Here is a 13,764-nt window from a genome sequence, read left to right as displayed (position 1 = left end):
AGAGAGAGAGAGAGAGAGAGAGAGAGAGAGAGAGAGAGAGAGAGAGAGAGAGAGATACACAATAAATGATGGCTTAAGGACTTTTTATAATATCCTTATTCACCTATCTTTTCTCTAATTACATATTGTTCTCCATAAGAAAATATGTTGTTATGTAAATATGTATGGAAAAATAGACTAATTTTTGCTATTCTAAATTTAAAAACGGTTTTATTCTGCCTGGCAAATCATTATCAATAACATCATGTCAATTTTTCAAATTATTACATCAAATTTGGTAAGACTTCAATCAAACTTTCATGTGTGAGCTGGCAGCTTTCTTGGCACTTACCATTTTTTGTCTGCAATGACTAATTTTAGACATTCTTTGAATTGATGACATTCATTAACAAATTGTCATAAATGTCCTGAAAGCAATAGTTAATTCTGAGTTTTATGTTATCTTCTTCAGCATCAGATGACTTGCCAACATCCTTTCAGATGGATTACAAACAAATCCTGGAACTAAAACCCAACTAATGACATCCTGTATAAGACAAAGCAGAGCATATTGACACAGTGGACTCAGAGTATACAATAAACATATGACACTTGTATTTGGTTCTAAAGACAAATACATAAATAACCCTTTGAACATACTGCTAATAGTTGGCCAGCATATACAAGAAAATGAGATTTAATAGAGGAGAGAAACTTTAACAAAGCTTGGCAATTATTGACCTTCAGCCTGTGAACAGCAGAGTTGATCACAGTATTTGATCTCTTTTATGTACATTGGAAAGACAGAGACTTAGTTTTCTCATCCTCAATATTTCTTTTTTGTTCCCTGAGGCCAGTATATACCTATTTTCTTTATTCCTCATCCAAATTAAATACCCAAAGGCTAAGCATTATTATTAGTAACTTTTCAGAAATTCTACACTTGGGTAAGTTTTTTGAGTTCTTCAGATGACTAAATGAGGACAGTTAATTTACAAGAGGCATTGAAATAAGTAAGATAGATTGGAATAAATCATCCAAACTAGAGGAAATGAAATGCTAAAGTAACATTTTCTCAAAAGTAAATTGGTGATAAGTGTTATTATTAGGTGATAAGTGAGTGGCACAAGAGCAAATGTTCTTCTAGGTATGAACTGAATGAATTAAATTTCCTCTGAGAATGTGTTCTTTGTGTCTACAGACTGTCCATGCTGCAGTGGGTCACCCCATGCTCATGTGCTTATAGTCAGCTCTAATTGGATTTGGTGGGTTAAAAACAAGCAAAAGCAAAAGCAAACAAATAAATATAGTAAGTAAAGGAGGACATAGATCTGGGAGAAAGAAAAGATGTGGTAGTCCTGTGAAGAGTTGAAAGACTTTGGAGTGATATGATCAAGATAGGGCAAACCCACAAAAGGACAATGAGCTCATAACAGAATAAAGACAGTCTAGTGTTGGAGGCTAAAAAAAAAAAAAGGACAATGAGCAACAAATGAGAGGGAAGTGAACTCCCATCTCTAGCAAGGAAGTTTTCTCCAATTGACTCCTGTTGGAAAGGCAATAGTCCTTTTCTTTCAATAGATTGTCATTGGGAGTGTAAACCACACTTAAGGCAGGCCCCATGCCCAGCAATAGATAACCAGAGCAAACCAAAGTCAATGGAATTATTTGTTTTTTTCTTTTAATTTTCTTTTTTTATTTTTAAATTTTTGATTGGCATATATATATGTGTGTATATATATATATATATACTTGTATGATGTGATGAGTTTATAACATAGGATCATACAGTTAATATGCATTAATAAGTGATTCTACTTATTTATTCTAATAAGAGTATTTTTTTATTGAGAAAAGGAAAAAAAGAAAAGTTTCCGCCTCCTCCCAGCCTCCCATTTCCCTCTCCCTCCGCCCACCCTTCTCCCCCTCTACCCGCTCCTCTCCCCCTCCCTCTCCAGTCCAAAGAGCAGTCAGGGTGCCCTGCCCTGTGGAAAGTCCAAGGTCCTCACCCCTCCGTCCATGTCTAGGAAGGTGAACAACCAAACTGGCTAGGCTCCCACAAAGCCAGAAAATGGAATTATTTGTAAATATTCTTTTCTCTCATATTGTTTCATTTGGGCATTTTTATTTTACTGACTTTGGAAACATACATTGTGGTTTCAAATTTTGTGTTTTTATGGGTTTTATTTTTCCTTTTATGTATCTATGTTTTTTTTCCTGTAATTTCCCTTTTTTTTCTTTAATGCTTTTTTAATGTACCTGTTGTTGTTTTTTTTTTTTTTTTGAAAGATAGTAAGGAGTTGGCTAGGTGTGGAAGTTGGGACAATCTGGGAGAAGAAACAATGATCAAAATATATTGTAAAAAAACATTTTCAATGAAAAAAAGAAAAGAAAAAAGAAATCAATACTGAACAAGTTTAATCTTAAAAAGTTAACACTCAGGGTTATGTATCTAATTTGAAACTGACCTTTTGGGGGCTTATTCATTAATTGGGATGGGGGATAAAGCAAGAATTTCCCTGTTTTCCTTACTGCCTGTAATACAATACATAATCTTAACCTAGGATTTCATGATATTGATGTCATGTACCTGTGTGGGTTACTTAGTCATGTTTGACCCATTTTTTTTTTTACTTACAGTGAGAGATTTGGAGAAAAATATGGTGCAAACACAAACGTAAAGGAGCCTTGGATCTACCCCATATAGCGTGTGTGCGTGTGTATGTGTATTTGCAAAGTGTGCATGATCTCTATTGAAGGAAAATGAATTACAAGCATATATTAAATAAATATTAATATTTTCACTTTAAATAATACATTTTATACATGGGTGAACTTTTCAAAGAATAAATTTAAGCAAATATAAATAAAAATGTGCATCTATAAATTAACCCAGAGAAATCTTTAAACGTTTTAGAAAGAAATTATTTGCTAGAGGCATATTTACATTTATTTCATAATTTGTGATATGGTAATATTTGTTCTTAGATAATGTGTTATAATACATTGCAAATACAATGACAGTTTCCTCATCTTGAAGCAAACTTTCTAATACGGATTAATTATGTCATTGAGGGTATTCATTTCAAAGCCTATAAAAACAAGAGAGCAATAGAGAATTATATAAAGTATTCTAGTATGGTAAACAGTAAAAAAATAGAAATCATTTTAGGTGTTAATGGTCAAATTCACCTTGAGATTAAAATGGTCATAGGAGAATACACTCTGTGTTATACAGAAATACTTGAAGCTAACTTTCACCAAAGAGTAGATCTGGGGAGGATAAGGAAATTAACAAAGGTAACCTCTTTAATGCTGTACCATATTTACTACTACAGAATCTCATTTACCTTTAGAAAGGGGACTATGACCCAGAGGAGTTAGTTGAATCAACAAAACTAAGACAGATTTTGCTTTGTCTTTCTGCTCTTATGTTTTGATTTAGAGAGTACCTAATGTTAAAATTCAACAGGCACACTCAAATTTTGGTGTTTATAACTATTCATAGAATACACATGACTAATAATATCTTCCATGTCTGAGCATCTATAATGAAGCTAACCTGATCTATACATTTCCAGTCCCAGGAAAGCCTCTGCATCTTCATTAGGGCCACAAATTTACTCAAGTTATGGTTCAGAAAAGCAAAGGAAAGGAAATGATTCTTTCAGAATCTAGTGACGTTTTCAGAAATACCAGCTAAATGTATCAGGTTATGTTAGAATACTGTTTAGAACAAAATTATGTTTTTTATTCTAATCTATGAACATATTTTGACATAATCAGACACATTGAAATATCAGCTATTAGCTGGTAATATGGAATTATCATTAGTTTGGGGGTGTACTAATGGAATGGTATGAGTATTAGGATGAACTCCATTAATACTATATTTGTAAGTAAATGGCATTATATTTGTGATTATTTTAAAAATAGCCCAGAAAAAGCAAGTAGTTGAAGCTTAACAGGGAAAAGGGAATTGATAAATTATGATTGTCATTCTACCTTGGTACGAGGACAGAGGAGTTAATCACATTATTCTGTCGCTTTTGAATATGTTTGGACAGAGAGAAGTCTTCTCACCCACTTGTCACTTGTCTCTCTTTTGTTGTGGCTCCAGAACCTCAGGCCAATGTCCTTTGAGCAACATAGCTAGACATAGCTATTGTCTATATTGAAAAAATAGGACCAAAGACATGATATTATAGGATAGAAAAATAATCTGAAGGCTATCTCTATACACATTATGAGTGAATATCTACATATAGGGTCATGGATGTATCACAAACACTTATTCAAGAGCCATTACCTCTTAATCATAATCCCAGATGATGGATATATATACATAAAGATAGCTGAGTCCATATTAAGGAATAATTTTGGTAAAACAGAATAGTATAATAATAAATTTCATGTGTTGAGCATCTGGTCTGAAACAGGCATTTTCACAAATGCTCTGCCTAGACTGTTATCATTTCATCCAGCAATTAGTTTGTCAATTTTTTTTTCATTTTGAAAAACTGTTTTTGAGAATATAATATTATTACAACATTTTCCTTTTGATTCCCTTCTTCTAAACCCTAAAATATACCCTTCCATACTCTCTTTTAAAGTCATTTTATACCCTTCCACACTATTTTTAAAGTCTTTATCACTAATTTGGGGTTTTTAGATTTCTATTCTTTCACTCCAATTTAAAAATCAGGGAGAAATATGGGTTGGATATATATTGCTTATCTTCATATCTATAGGCAGGAAATGTGCTGCCATGTCTCAAATGTTAAACTCATTTCCCAAGAAATTTGTAAAGTCGTCATAATCATTGATGATTTGTCTCTATGTTGGGTAAAAAAACTGAGTGTTAGTCTTGTCATTTTGGCAAGATCATATATCTAATGACTTAGAGCATCCTACTCAAGATCCTGAAGATTTATTGTCTTAAAAGAAAAAAAAAACTCCCTAGTTATTATCAATAGATAAATAGTATTTGTTAATCATAGCAATATATGTGGAACCGTGACCACCCCTGCATTGGCTGTAGAAATTAACATGGGAAGGGATTCCTATAACAAGTGGGCTTAGAATCTATTGAGGAGATGGGAGGCATACATAATTACCAACTATACAACAAAGTGTGCATTGGACAAACAATGAGGAGAGTGTGTATGGGGGGGGACTGAGCGTTTTTAGTTTTCCTAGGTTATCCTCAAATTCATGAGTTCAAACTATCCAGTTTTCTAACCATATTGAACAGCTAGAGCTACATTTATATACCAACATGTCCAGATTAAAAACAAAACAACAAATTTTATCAAGCTATATTTTAGTTTTAATTGGAACAGAAATATTACTCAAAAATCCTCTGCCTCTCAAAGCCTACTGTATACATTCTAAATAATTTATGGGTTGATACTCAAAATTAGTATTTTTATAGGCTTAGAACTTCAAAAATACACATTTTGTGTTTTTCTCCATTTTTACTATTTTATGTTGCTGTTCTTAATTCACAGTGAGGGGCTTTTTAAATAAAATGAATTATACCATTAAGAAAATTTAAATCAAGATGAATAATGGAAAATACTAAATACCAAGAATTATCCAAGTCAATATTTCTGGAAGGTAAAAATATTATTAGGAGAAAAGCGTTAGGAAAAATGTTATTTTCTTTGGTCTTGAGATATACATTTTTCATCTTTTTTTTTTGAAACTCTGTTTGTAAGTAGAAGCCCAGGATAATCACAAACTCAGAATTTAACCTCCCAAGTCCTATACATCATTTCATCAGACCCCTCTTCTACCTCCAAAAGAAGTTCAGCCTTTTTGTTCATGCATTCTCTCTGTAAATATACTACTCTTTTACTTTTCACTTTTTGTTGAAATTTATTTTTCATACAATAGTCTAATCATGGTTTACCCTCCCCTAACTTCTACCACATCCTTCCTACCTCCTTATCCAGCCAACTCGCTGTGCTTTCTTTCTCTCTTTCTTTAGAAAGCAATCAAAATCAACAACAACAAAAACAAATGAAACAGAACAGATTATAAAACCTTAAATAAAAGATCACAGGAAACACACACACACACACACACACACACACCATAGAATCACAAAATTGGAAACCTTAAAATATATTATATATCCAGTGAGTGTCCATTGAAGAAAACCTATTTTTACTTTACCAGCAAGTGTCACTTGGAAACAGCTTCTTAGTAAAGATGGAAGCCTGCGTCCACTTCTGCCTCTGAGTGTTAGGAGTCTATTTGGCTTGGAACAGTAAAGACCCCCCTGAGTGCTGCCACAGTCACTGTGAGTACATGTCTGCATGAGTCCCAGTAAATATTCTTGGATTACAGCCTTTCTTATTGTGTGTCATCCATATTACCACACGGGTATCCAAGAGAAGAATGCATTTAGTGTGATGTGCTCAAAGTCAGAAGTAGAACTAACTAATAATGATTCTATAACTTTAAGGGTGCTAAGAAATCACTGAAGTAAAATTATATACTAACCCCAAAATGATAGTGATGCCAAAGTTAGAGTGTAACGTATTTCACTTATTTCTTTGATCTTCAGTTATAAGACATTTTTTAATGCAATCACATTTTAGGACACATGACTCATAATAACTCTTTTGACAGAATGACCTTAGGGAAAAGTACCTGATAAGAGGAAAGATGGATGTCAATGCCAAATGCATAAAATCTTATCTTGGTCCAAAATACAAAAGGAGATTCAACCTCACTGATTATTGTTTGAATAGAAATATAGACATATGCCCCTTAGTATTGAAAATATATTTCAATAAATGTATGCTTAAATAATGTTTTGTTCTGCAAGCAACATAAAACATATTTGCATTGTCAGACTGTGGTAGCACATGCCTTTAATCCCAGCACTTGAAAGGGAAAGGCAGGTGGATCTATGTGACTTTGAGGACAGCCTGGTCTACAAGAGCTAGCTTCCAGGACAGGCCCCAAAGCTACAGAGAAACCCTGTCTCACAAAAACAAATATATTTGCATACATCTATATGACAAAACGCACTATATATATAGGCTATGGTATATAGCTTTTCATTCTCAGCTACAAACCTACATAGCATCTAACTTTACAATATAGGAAATTATAGCACAAGGGTCAGACTTTTGTATAAAAATATAAATATATAACACAAGAAAAATACCACGAGAATGGGGTTTCTGGTTCCATTATATTGTGTAGTTCAATAAGGCCTTAAACACCATGTAGTGTACAACTGTATAACAATTCTCCAGACAAAGAATCTCAATGTCCAATGCCCCATTACATTTTAGGAAAAGCGCAGTCTACAACCAAACACCTAGCTGAATGTTCTTTTCTCTCTTTCTTCTCTCTCTTTGACACAAACTATGGAACATCCTTATCTATTATTTTTCTCTGCAGACATATTCATTATAATATGCTCAGCCTTATATAACATTTATTTAGCTAAGAACCAGTCTGTCAGTTCATTTTCTATTTTCTATTCTGTTTATGACGACATTGAGTTTCTTCAAAACAGTTCAGGTGGAAAAAAACGTTTTCTATTTTGTTGGAATGGTCACTAACCTGAAATTAGTGAGGATTTTCATAATCATTCATTGGCAGTTAGGCATGCCACCTTGAATATTATTTGTATTTCTAAAACCATGATTGCAGGATTAACACAGCTTTCTACTTAATCATTACATCCTGCAAAGATGAAATTACTCATTCAAAGGTCTGTTATTCCCTTGTTATATACACAAAATATGAAAATTCTTGTAGTCTTAAAATATAAGCAATGCCATAGAGTTAGGGTACAATTATATAAATGTTCTGGCTAAAAAATAACACTTGGAAAGCAAGTAGAACACTCTAATAAGACTAGCAGAGATGCCAGGAATTCAATCTCTTTTGAAAGACCCTTGCCAAACCAGTTCCAAAGCATGATGGGAGTATTTGTCCTTCACAACTCAAGACGTACCATATAAGTAAAGTATCTCAAAATAGGTTTGAAGCATTATTGAAGCACAAATAGAATTTAATTACCAAACTATGTTTCTATTCAGATGAATGAGTAGTGACAAACTATCTGCCAAACACCTCTGTTTGGCTATATTACTTCAGACTGCCTGAAAAAAAAAATAATACAGATGTCCTTCTGGTTTATGTCATTATAGAGTCATAAGCTGTGAGACAGGAGGTTTAAGACTCAGTTACAATTTTTCTTTTGCAATTTAACAGTTTGTTTCTTTTAATGTGATATATTTTTTAATTGATCACATTGCTTAGAAACCGTGGCAAGTCTCTTTATAATACTGTAGTGAAAATAAGCTTGACATTAGGATTAGAACATTTTGGTGAAAGTCAGCTTCCTGACTGCCATCCTCAAAACTAATTCTAAGAGGAGTCTTTTGTCCCTTAGAATTGTTAAAAGAAAGAAAACAGGGGTTATTTAACATCAAAGCCTTTCCCAGATATAGGAATGTGGGCTATGCTATTGATTCCTATACTCAAGTACCTCACTAATTTTATCTACATAGGTGTTTGCTTACATATTTCTCCCTCCCTCCTTGCTCATTATTTTTGCTATGCTATCAATTTAAAGCCAGCAATACTAGTAAAGGAAAAATTTTAAATAAAGAAGATCTTCCAAGGCTATACTGGAAGCAATAGCAAGAAACTTAGGGGCATTTGGGAATGGAGAAAAGGATGAGAACTGCAATTTCTAAAACAGAATCCTAAATTGGGGAAAGGGGAAAGTTTTCTGAGCCTGTTGATAAGGTAGAACAAATACGCAGAATAGTTTTTCCTTACTGGCAGAGAATCTTAAGTACAAGAAAAATGCTTTCGATACAGTTCCTCCTATGACTGTCAGCTGAGTGAAACTCAATATCCAATTGTTGATGAGTCTCTATTACTGTCAGCTAAACCCATTTATCACTGCCAAATGCTGTACAGTTTCATGAGCCTTCAGTAGAATTCTTTAACAGCCTACATTGATGTAGAGTTCATACCTAAAGCACACAGAGCTGATCATTTATCATTTTGACTTACAATATAGAAGGGAGAATGGCCATATTTAACTGGTGCATGTTTATGGAACTTTGATTGCACATATTTGACTTTATGTGCAGCTGAGAAAAAGTACAATATGCCATTTGTTTATTTTTAATAGACTTGGCTCTTTTTGTTTGTTTAGAGTGGATTTAGATTCCTGGAAAAACTGAACATGAGGCAAGGGATGTCTTTTCCCTTTCCTGTCTCCCATAAAATGTAGCAGTATTTAAGGAAGGATGGGTGTGTGCACACATGTGTGTATGGTGCATGCATTGGAAAGCAAGGCTTTATGCATGCATGGTAAACACAATACCACTAAGGTATATCCTTAACATTCTAAGGAAGATTTTAAAGTTATCATCTTGTCTGAAGATCCATTTTCATTATTTTGAATACTATATATGGAAACAATAGATTTAGAAAAGTGTATGTGTTAAGGCTAGAATGGATCTCTCTCCTTCTTCTTGTCCTCTTTCTCCTTTTTCTTCATCTTCTTTTTGTCTATCCCCCCACCCCAACTCTCTGTGTTTGGTGACAAGCAGTGCTTTCTCACTTTTCTTTTTAATGTGGGTTTTAGGGAACTATTTAAATATTTATGATTAAAGTGCTTTTGGGTTACACAATTTGTAAATATGCTCTAGCAATATGTAGCTCAATATTTCATTCTCTTAACAGGGCTCCTAAAATGCAAAGGTTTTTAAATGTGATGAAATCTAATTTTCAAATTCTTCTGTATCTCATGCCTGTGAGACCATGTCTAAGAACTCTATCTATTCTTGAATTATGGAGGCTCTTCTATTATTTTCTGAGAGCTTTTGTATTTTTACATTTTTCATTTAAAAATATTTGAGGCTAATTTTTACATAAGGTACAAAGCAGCACACAGTCAAGCTGTTAATGAATTAAATGAATGGAATCTGTTTTATTACCAGGAGAATCATTGTGTATGTCATGCTGCACACACAAAGTACCTATTTTGATACAGTTTATTATATATCAAGAATGAAAACATTCACAATAGTAGTAAATGCTAAATTTTCTTTAAACAGTTTATGAAGACCATAAATTATGAAATTTATACAAGGCTGGGTACAATTAGGGACTGCAACGAAGTATACAATATACAAGTGGTCCATCCAAGAAATGACATTTAATCTGAAATTCACAGCTAATAGGAGCTACTATCCACGGAATGATTGAAGATTCCTTGCAGACAAAAGAATTAACATGCTGAAGTGTTAAGGTACAAAAGAAGAACTTTGCAAATTTGAAGAAGTAAAATGTGTTTGAAAGGAAGTAAACAGTACAAATAGTAAAGAGAATTTTCTAAGATGGAATTCAGGGAGCTAAAGCCACATCTCACATGTCAGGGTCAGGAAAAAATGTGGAACTTATTCTTAGTGCAATAGGAAGCCATCAAACTATTTTCCATGTAGAAATGACATAATGGAAATGGTCATTATTTTTTTATTGATTTTTGTTGAGCTCTACATTTTTTTCTGCTCTCCTCCCTACCTTTACCCTCCCCACTTCAACCCTCTCCCAAGGACCCCATGCTCCCAATTTACTCAAGAGATCTTGTCTTTTTCTACTTCCCATGTAGATTAGATCTATGAGATCTATGTAAGTCTCTCTTAGGGTCCTCATTGTTGTCTAAGTTCTCTGGGATTGTGGTTTGTAGGCTGGTTTTCTTTTTTTTATGTTTAAAAACCACCTATGAGTGAGTGCATGTGATAACTGTCTTTCTGTGTCTGGATTACCTCACTCAAAATAATGTTTTCTAGCTCCATCCATTTTCCTGAAAAATTCAATATGTCATTTTTTCTGCTGTGTAGTACTCCATTGTGTAAATGTATCACATTTTCCTAATCCATTCTTTGGTCAAGAGGCATTTAGGTTGTTTCCAAGTTCTGGCTATGACAAACAAAGCTGCTATGAACATAGTTGAGCACATGTCCTTGTGGCACAATTGAGCATTCATTGGATATATACCCAAAAATGGTGTTACTGGGTCTTGAGAAAGATTGTTTCCTAATTTTCTGAGAAATTGCCGCATTTTAAGAGACTGCAGAGACTACTAAACTTCCAATGTGGAGTTGGAAAACTTATTCATATTATAAAATTATTTGAGAATATATATGTTTGTTTTATTTCTCAACTTGCTTTTTTATTATTTTTAGTGAGCTGTACATTTTTCTCTGCTCCCCTCCTTTCTGCTTCCCTCACCTTCTACCATCTCCCGTGACTCCCACTCTTCTAGCTTACTCAGGAGATCTTGTCTTTTTCTCCTTCCTATGGAGATCCATGTATGTCTGCCTTAAGGTCCTCTTTGTTGTTTATATTCTCTAGGGTTTTGTCCTTTAGGCTGGTTTTTCTTTGCTTTATGTCTAAAAGCCACTTAAGAGTGAGTACACATTATATTTGTCTTTCTGGGTCTGAGTTACCTGAATATGTGTTTTTCTAGATCCATCCACTGGAGTGCAAATTTCAAGATGTCATTATTTTAACATCTTAATGCTTTGGAAAAAAAACACTAGATTCATCTAAGAACATTGATGTCTCCTTCTCCATAATGAATTGCATAGTTTCAAATACATGTATAAGAATATTTCCCATTTTTAATATCCATAGTTTTGCAAAATAAGTGTGTATATATTTTATTTTCCATCCAAATATTTGAAATAAATATCCAGAACAGTTTTTCTATAATTTAAAAATAACTATGCATGAATATTTGTGCAAAGGCTAGGAAACAAGGAAAGGTATGCTGAGGGACCAAGATTTAATTTGTTTCTTCTCATTTGTATGGGTAGTTATACACAGTGCCTTTCAATTTGTAGGATATACTTGTTTCTCTTTGTTCTACTTCCAGTGACTTCCATACCATGTGTCTCCTCATTTGTTCAAATGGGTTTTCTGTTGTCTGCTTCAAATGAGATTAAGAACATATGAACTGTTCCAGAAGTGTGAAATACTATCCAAATGTAGTAACTTTTCAGGCTAAATCCCCCCTATTTCTACAAATGCTGGTAAGAATTTAATGCTTTCATTCTTAAATAATATGATGAACAAATGAGCTCTAAGAAACTGATTTGCCTAGGTCATCAGGTAAGTACTGGTACTTTATAACATTCTTCAGAAAAGTCAAGAAATTATATATAGGTGTGTGCTCATCAATGGATACACTAGTAAAAAATGTGGTATAAATAAACAATGGAATAGAAATAATGTGAAAATAATGAAATTCTATCATTTGTATCAACATGGACAGAATGAGAGGTCATAATCATATGAAAATAAGCTGGGCACGTAAAGACACATAACTGTATGCTCTCATATTTGTGATCTCTAAGAATTAAAGCTCACAGGAACACATAGATCAATAGCTAACACAAAGAAAATAAAGGTCTTTGGACAACGGATGCGTCATTTTAGCTAGATGTAATGAAAAACTTTAGGAGATCTATTGCATAATGTGTTTATTATAATTAACAACATTCTAACACTCAGAAATAGTTTTGGGGGATTAGTTGCTTATACACAAGCTACATGTAAATCGCATTCTAATAATAAAACTTAATCCTTAATAATTAAATTTTTAATTTGACATTTTCATACATGTATACAATGTACTGTGATCATATCAACTCCCATTAAACTTTGTTTATGCCCCTACCTCCAATGTGGAACCATTTTTCCAAAACTTTTCCTCTCTATTATTTCATGTAGTTTTGGATATTTTGTGATCCATTGAATTTAATTAGATTTGTTTATGATGGCATGGTTAGGGAGTTATTAAGTGGAGTATGGGAAACTTAGCAGTGGCTATACAACGAAGAAAATTATATTCTCTTCCCCTATATTCATTAACTACCAATAGCTCTTCAGGAAAAAATGGAGCCTCATGAGGATCTCCCCTATCCATGATGGAGTGTTTATTATCAATTTGAAATAGTCTTCTCTGTAAAGAAAACTTAAGGGTGCTGGAGAGATGGCTCAACAGTTAAGAGCAGTGGATGTTCTTCTAAGTGATCCAAGTTAAAATCCCAGTATCTCTTGGTGGCCCACAACTGTATGAATCTTCAGTTTTAAGGGATCTGAAGTCTTCTTCTTGTCTCTGAAGACATTGGGCATGCACAAGTTTCCTAAATATACATGCAGGCAAAACACTAATAAAAATAAAAAATCAAAATAAATCAATGTTCATAATCATTATATGTTCTGAGTCATGAAAGTAACTATTTTCCTTCAGAGGGAGGTATGTGTAAGTGTGTGTGTGTTCATTTTTATATCTTAACAATTTTGATTTACTGCATACTTTAAAAAAACTCAATGCTTTTTTAAACTAAAAGATATTAAATTTTATGGACTATTATTTGCAAAAGTAATAAAAGCTAAAAATCCTATAAATTTATATAAAGAAACATGCTAAAAGAATAAACTACAACATAAAAAATATGAATAAATTTTAATATTGCTGTTTAATGGAAGATCGTGTCCTATATAGATTTTAGCCATATTACTTTTCTTAAACAAAATTAGTACATGATAAGTATATATACAGCTTTTTTTACTAAAAGTGTAATTAATATTTTGCATTTCTAACTAGATGACAATTGTGTATAAAGTCTCTATAGACAGAAGGCAGAATAGTAGCTATATTGGAAGTCTGTTTAGTAAAAAGAAGACAGCAATTTAGAGGTCTTGGATATATATATATATATA

Source organism: Microtus ochrogaster, unplaced genomic scaffold (assembly GCF_000317375.1).
Source record: "Microtus ochrogaster isolate Prairie Vole_2 unplaced genomic scaffold, MicOch1.0 UNK34, whole genome shotgun sequence".
NCBI classification, from domain to species: domain Eukaryota; kingdom Metazoa; phylum Chordata; class Mammalia; order Rodentia; family Cricetidae; genus Microtus; species Microtus ochrogaster.
This window is presented reverse-complemented; position numbering follows the sequence as displayed.